Genomic DNA, 8,204 nt, shown 5'->3' on the forward strand with positions numbered 1-8,204 from the left:
TGTGTGATTATGCACGGTATGTGGTAGGTTGGGGAACTCACTAAGCTTCGTGGTTACGGTTTTCAGTTTTGGTTTCAGGTACTTCCGGTAGCGGAAGGAAGAGCTCGGGGTGATCACATAGCACACACCATTGATTAGACAGCCTGTGATGTTTTACTCTGATAATGAAAATATGTTTTGGAATTAATACTCTGGTTTATGTATGGTTTCGTTTATGGTTTGAAAATTATGTTTTAAGTAATGATTTTAAAGGAAATTTTTAGTCATGAATTTTGGGTCGTTACACATGTCTTGGATATGAAGTTGCATATTGATAGGTTGGGAATGTTGGGTGTCGAAGTCTCAGGAAAGCTGGTTGTTGACTTGGTTCTTCAATCGCTTCCTGACTCATATAGTGAGTTCATTAGAGAGTACTATATGATGGACCACGACGTGACCCTCATTGATCTTACATATTTGCTTAATGCTGCTGAATCATAAATGATTTGGCGCACTTGTAAAGCAAATTTGACCGGTAAATCAACCTCCTAAATTTCCATGGACATTGAAAATGGTGACATTGGAAGTCCAGAAAAGGCTAAGTCTAAGATTGTCCCTTGTGCTATTCCAAAAGAGTCTACTTGTTTCTACTGCCAAGAGAAGGGGCATTGGCTGCAAAGCTGCCTTGACTACCTGAGAGATCTAAGAGATGGGAGAGTCAAGACGTATGACTCTACTTCAGGTAAAATCCACCATCTAACTCTATTAAGTTCGTATTTGTAGATTCTTAATACATGATGTGATATGATTACATTTTGATGTTTTGTAGGATCGAAGAAAAGAAAGGAAGTTTAAAGGAAGTGTGAGCTGAGTCTGATCACGAAGAAATGGATTTCGATCGCACAATTCGAAGATCAGATTTTTTGAGCTGTTGTTTAAGAGTTAGGATAGATTGCTTAGGAATATGTAATAAGCATAGTTTTCATTGCGTTGTAAGGACAAGTTTTTCCGCGTTTTATAAATCCTTGCAATGTTATTTGTGAAAATTGATGTTTGCTTGTTTCTATTGTTAGCAATATTGAAATGGATATGATTCTTAGTTATGTTATTTGTGTTAGTGTCAGAAATTTACCAAATAAGGAGAGATTCTCATCGCCCAAGTTTCAATTGGACAGAAACTTGGAATCATGCAACTTGTATTGTATGATGAATGAGAAACTTCGTATTTGGGAAATTAAGACTAGTTCCTTGTTCACATAATATTGTGAGTCAAGTGAAGGACTAGGAGATCTAGTACGCATTGTTGTGCACTAGGTCAAGTCCGCCACAAAGAACGATAAGAATATTCATCACGATTTGCTAAAAGTTTAGTAAATGTGGTTATACTTAAAAGATTAAGTATGATTCTGAATCATTGGAAAAGTTTCAATGAATAGCAGAATGAATAAGAAGAATCAATTAGGCATAAAGATAAAAGTTTCTCCAATCTGAAAAGATGGGAGAGTTCTTAAGTATCGTGTTTTGTGATTAACTTAGTGATTATGAAACCGTGTCACAACTGATCCTCTAAGGACACCTTAGTACACTAGTATGGCTAAGAAGAGGAATTGGCAATTGTTGAAATGGTTAAATCAAAAGGTCAATCATACTTCGTTCCAAAATCGAGTCTTAGAGTCATACTCTAAGATTGTGACTTGAGTGACACGTCTTAAGAAGTTTATAAGACACTCATGAAATGTGGACTAGAAATTGTCTTCTTGTTCCTGCACATTTGAAATTGGTAAATTGTGATGTCTTGGATAAGACAAAGATCAACTAAAACCAATTGTGTGTAGTGTTTGCCTTGATAAGGACCCACACTAAATCTTGAATATTTGTTTGTCAAGGAATGTTTCTTGACAAAAGAATCTTATATGTCAAGAAGTCAGTGGGAGTCTTAAAGATCTTGAAAAGGTTCAAGAACTAATCAAGTGTAAACCTATTTTTAATCACTAGCACACGACTTGAGGTTTATAACCTATCGTGCTGACATATTCTTGTTTCTGTGCCCATTCCAGTAAAGTTGACTATGCATGTGAGTTCTATGAGTTCTCAATTGTTTGCGTAACAACTTGGAAGCAATTGTAGGCCCTTGTGCTGCCAGGAGGCAAGAAATTAAGATTGAACAAGTTCAGTCCATCTGATTTTGGATTTGTGACTAACCTTGTCTTGTGATTATGGTTATGACAAATTCACATGGATAGGAATACATACACCATAAAATCTAAGTGATAAGGTTTCTCTTCGCTTCATGAAAATGATTGTGAGGAAACGCTTTGACTAGAAAGATTTTAATGAGATAGTGATTGTGTAAATTGCATTCTTAATTTTGATTATGATTACGACATCCCTCTTCATAGTTCGAATTGTGAGATTTGGCAATTAGTTTGAACAATTAAGACTTATTGTTGTAAGTTCTGAAATTGTTTAGACATACATGTGAGCTATCTAAGGAAAAGTGTATAATTTTGAGAAGCCAAGATAAAGTCTTATCGAAGCATATCATATCAAAAATATGAACTTTGGTAAGGAAATCAATACGTATTGATTTCTAGAAGTCCAACTGTTTTCTGAGTACATGTCAAAGCTAGTGGGAGCATAAGTGTTAGTAAAGTAATACTCAGCATGTTAGTGGGAGCATGATTATTATTTTAAGTGTTGCAAGTTAGCAATATTAATTATAGAAAACAAAACTTTCACTTTGCAAAGTTGCAGGGGTTGAAAGGTTGTATTGCTATAATTAAGGGAGAGAATATTGTACTTCATTTCAAATCTAAAAGCTTAGATCGAGAAATTTTAATCAAATTTAGTCAAAAGATATATATGGATGTTGTGTTAAAAAGACTCAACATAAGGGAATTCTATATATGACAATATTATAGCAAGAAACTGATAAAGAATCACGTTTTTCATGAAACGTGTCCCATATGATTCTGGTATAGGATCGATTACATATGCTGTAATATTCGACTGTTCTAAACTTTCCAAATGCCTAGGGCATTAAGAGGGAAAAAGGACTAGAACCGGAAATAACTAAAATAATTAAACAACTATCAAGGACAATCTAACGTTCTCCAAAGGTTGGCCCTTGTAGGCGGTTGGAAGTATAGTACTGGATGGACCATATTGACATTATTATGAATAGATAGGACTATATTTAGAATGAGTTGTCATATGGCAAATATGGAAATGTTTCCATAAATGGGAGTTGGATATCAAGAATCTATGTCTAGATTAGAAACTTTTATGCAAGAAGGATGTTTAAAGGAATGTACTTTGAATGTGAGACTTCATATCTATGGAATTGCCATGTAACAATCTCCAATAGAGCACTTTGTAATATCATTTGCAAAGTCTTGGTGGATTTGGTGCTGTGACATTACGAAAGGATCGTTGCATAAAATGTTAGAATCTAACATATTCTAATAGTGACAAGAATTTGGTATTCTTACACTTATGATAAGGATTAGGAGTTGTGAAATAAGTATCCTTGGAAATGTGTTCAATTGATCTATTTCACAAACTTGGACCATAGGTAAACATAGTGTACATGCTTGGAGCATGGGTCAACTGTTGTTATAATTCAAGTAAAAAGTTGATTATCCAAAACATTATACAATGAATAATGAGTAATCAATATTGTGATTAAATAAAGGTGTTTTATTTATACTCAAAAGTTTGGAGCCATATAGGATTAGTATTATTCTTGTATTTCACTTTGCATGTTTTGACTTCCCGAATAATATGATTATTCAAACCATCCACAGTTGATAAATACTTTGGAAACAGGTATTGAAGCTAGACTGTCATGAATCCGACTGTAGATTGTCTAAAGCGTTTAGACATAGCAAAAGGCTACTGTAGTGTTCATGAGTACTCCTGAAATAAAATTTGAGTATTGGATTAAAACTACGCTCACTTGAATCACTTCATGGATTTTATCACGAGTAATTAGTGAGACGATAATATATTATATTCTTGAAACCGAGACATGTGAGTTGTAATTTACAATTCGGTTGCACATTGATAATATGTAAACGCACCAGTAACTTGGTGTTATAAAATATATTGTTGTGTGTGATTTGATGTGTAACATCCCAACCGTCAGGTATTATTAATTTTTCCATTAAAATTCCTGTCTAAGGTCTAGTCGACGAGTTGGCGCTTGACTCGTCGAGTAGCAGCGGGCCAGGACACGTCAATTAATGAATGACTCGTCGTGGCGGCATGAGGGACTCGACGAGTAGGAGATGGCAGTGGAAACACTAATTTTCAGGATTTTTGCACCCTATATATTGGACCATTAGCGCCTCCCACTGTCCTCTATCACCCTCTTGAGACCCAGAAACCCTAATTGCTGTGAGTGAGAGCTTGGAGAGTGTCTTGGAGCTTTGGGAGTGACTTTTGTGAAGGAAACTTGTACATCAAGAGGCTAGCATCAAGATTCCGTGTGGATCCAGAGTCTACTTCAGTTTGGGCACGTTTTGGAGGTAACCAACTGTTACCTTAACCTCTTTTTCTTCTAGAATCATTCATATGTGAAAACTAGGGCTTTCTTTAGTTATTCATGAAGGGATGTTGGTATGAGAGCTGGATCTGAAGTTGAAACTACAGATCTGAACCTCTTTTGAGTCCTAAGTCCATAAAGTTTCCAGCTTTTGAAAGGATGAGACTCTCCTATGGTGTAAAGCTCCATTAGAAACTTAGATTGGTCATTTAGAGCCTTTAGGGCCTTGCATTTGTGTAAAGTTTGCAACTTTACATGTTAAACATGCCTTAGAAGCTTGGATATGTAATCTGGAACCTTGGCATGGCTTAAAAAGTGTTTGCATGGATGAAGGTCTGCAAGGACTCGGCGAGTTGCATAGTCAACTCGGCGAGTCATATGAAGATGGTCGTGAACTCGTTGAGTTGATGAACAAACTCGGCGAGTCCGTTGAAGATTGCCTTGAACTCGGCAAGTCGTTCGAAGACTCGGCGAGTCGGCTAGGGTTTCTCCCAATTCTTTGACACATATGAACTCGGCGAGTTAAAGGGGAACTCGACGAGCCAATCAAGGATTTCACGACTTCTCGAGTTCAGAAAGGACTCGACGAGTCGGTGAACTGCACTCGACGAGTCGAGTCAACATGTACTGTTGACTTTGACTGTGGACTTTGACTTTGACCAAGAGTTGACCAGTTGACTTCTGAGGGTATTCTGGTAATTTAGAGATTTATGAAAAAGGGTTTTATGGTAACTATAGGTGGTGGAGTTCGTGTTGGTGATCCGGAAGTTGAGCTTTCTAGTTTCAGACGACAGTTGCACGGTGAGTTATCCTCACTATACTAAAGGGTCTAAGGCACCAAGGCTGGCCCATTGGATATGTTAACCTAGCAGTGTTAGATGTTGAGTATGAGTTAGTGTTGCATGCTAGTAGTTATGTCAGTTAGGTAGACCCGTAGGACTACCTGTGATGTTATATGATTATTGCATGCTCAGTGATTATGTGGTATGTTATATGTTATGTGGATGGGTTGAGGTTGTACTGCTCCGTGCGGTAGCCAACAGACCTTAGGAGCATTCCAGTTACGGGCTAAAGGGAGACTCGTATTGTGGGCTCAGGGGTAATCCAGTCTGTAAAGTTGGGGACCCATTACATGTTGTTCAGTTTGTTATGATATGTTTATATGGACTGTATGTGTATCGGTATTTTGGGGGAACTCACTAAGCTCTCGGGCTTACAGTTTCAGTTTATTGTTTCAGGTACATCAGGGGATCGCGGCAAGGCGAAGGCGTGATCGTACAGCTCCTCATGTTTTGTCTATGTTTCTGGGAAAACTATGATATTATACATTTTGAAAACAAAGTTGTGATGATTTTTAATGGTTTGAAATGTTTTTAAAAGTTTAAATTGGTTTGAATTTTTGGTTGTTACACGTTGGTATCATAGCCTTGGTTTGAGTGAATTGGAGGAACATGCGTGTAACTCCAGTCTCAAATCAAGGAAAGGATTTTCGAAATAATTTCTTTAAAAATATTTTCAAAATAAGTAAAGGAAGATGCGGGATGTACGATCAGCCGGAGCCAGTAAGTTGACCCCAAAATACCATACAAGTTATTTGATTATGAGATATATTAGAACAGCATGTTAGTACTAGGATAGGGATCTTCAGGAATTGCATGATAGAATTGCCTGATTACATGATGCCTGCTATCCTAGGGTTTCCTTTATATGAGATTGACATCATTACTATAGTTGCTTAGTGTATGCATCACGGTTATACATAACCAAGATCTTATAGCCTGAGAATGTTTGATTTGGCCTTATGTCCTGTTCTTGTTTGATTGGGAGCTTAGGGTAGGATTGGATATTCGAAAGTCTATAGGGTCCAGCGTTATGTATGGCTAGCATACACTAGGGCTGCAAGGTTGGTGGAAGTTTCATGGATAGGTGGGTTGTATGAGGCCGAGAGGCCAGTTAGGAGATATTTAGCATTCCTCTAGGAGTGAGGACTGAGTGCTCGCTATGTTGTGTATTCAGTTAGGGAATTGTGGTGATGCTTGAGACAAATATGGGTAGGTGTGGAAGGTAGTAGGGGCCCATACTACTGAAAGTACAGGACCCATACACGTGTCAAGTGAGTCACAATCTCTAGGGTTAGTCGGGAGTTGGCTCCCAGTTATTTATATGGATTAACTGATATCTTGTGGTATGTTTCAGAATAGTGATGACGAGACGCTTTGTGGCTGGATCCGGTTCGGGATCGGGATCAGGGGACAGAGGCCAGGAGGGGCCAACAGCACCTGAGCCAATGGTGCAGATGGGTACAGAGGAGTTGGATACCAGGATTCGAGAAATCCTGCATGAGGAGGTTGCTGTTGCGTTCCGGACACAGTTACCAGAGATGTTTGGGTCGATTAAGACCGCCATGGTGGAGTACTTTGATGAGCGCTATGCAGCCCTTGCGGAGACAGCCGCCGCGGCAGCTGTATCAGCTGTATCAGCGGCAGGGGGAGGAGTTGGTAGGGGCTTCCAGTACAAGGACTTCGATAACATGCCCCCTACTTTTGATGGGACGCAGGATCCCATCAAGGCTATGCGATGGATTTCAGATGTGGAGGGGTGTTTCTTCACCTGCTCGTGTCCTGCTGACCAGAAGGTCAGGTGTGCTCTGAACCTGCTTAGGTCTGGGGCCAAGGACTGGTGGAGACTTGCGACTGGGTCGTACACTGATGATCAGAGAGCTGCAGTTACTTGGGAGCAGTTCATGGACATGTTCCGTGCCCGTTACATTCCGCGGGTTGAGCGGGAACGTTTGGCACAGGAGTTTCTGAGTTTGAGACAGGATGGGGAGTCAGTGACAGAGATCACCCGTATGTTCACTGAAAGGGCGATGTTTTGCCCGGAGTTTGCTTCAGAGCAGGCTCAGATGACCCGTTATCTGAGCATGCTCAAGACGGATATCCGTCAGTTTGTGTCCACCCAGCGATGTGATACTCTTCTAGAGTTGCAGGAGGCCGCCAGACGGCGTGAGTTAGAGATTGAGCTGCAGTTGAGGGAGCAGCGGCAGGCCCCGGCACAGTCTCAGCCGGCGCCGAAGCGGTCTAAGACTGCTGATACTAGGACCGGGGGTCAGCAGAGCCGCACTTGTGGGAAGTATGGCAAGGGTCTTTCTGGTGTGTGTCGAGCTGATAGTGTGTGCCACATGTGTGGCAAGACGGGGCATTACGTGAAGGACTGCCGCCAGGCAGTCCCGATTCAGGGTATGAGGTTATGTTATCACTGCGATCAGGTTGGCCACATTAAGGCCAACTGTCCGTTGCTAGCCGCCAAGTCGGCGCATGCTCCAGCACCAAATACCTTGAGGATCATGGATGGGAGACCAGTCAGGGCAGAGCCTCCGAAGGCTCAGGGTCGTGCTTTCCAGTTGACCGCAGAGGAGGCCAGGGCAGCACCAGATGTGGTTGCTGGTATGTTTCTATCCTTTATCTCATTTTCTATATCTGCTGTATACTTATCTGTTGTACCTGTGATTAGGTACGTTTTTAGTGAACTCGTTGCCTGCTTTGGTCTTATTTGACTCGGGGGCAAGTCGGTCCTTCGTATCTTAGTCATTTAGTAAGGATTTTAGTGTGCCAGTAGGCGAGTTAGAGTGTCCGTTGCGAGTGTCTATCGCCAACGAACACGGGGTTTCTACTTCTTC

The sequence above is a fragment of the Lactuca virosa genome, chromosome 1 (genome assembly GCF_052849685.1).
Source record: "Lactuca virosa cultivar CGN04683 chromosome 1, Lactuca_virosa_CGN04683_v6, whole genome shotgun sequence".
Lineage (NCBI taxonomy): Eukaryota > Viridiplantae > Streptophyta > Magnoliopsida > Asterales > Asteraceae > Lactuca > Lactuca virosa.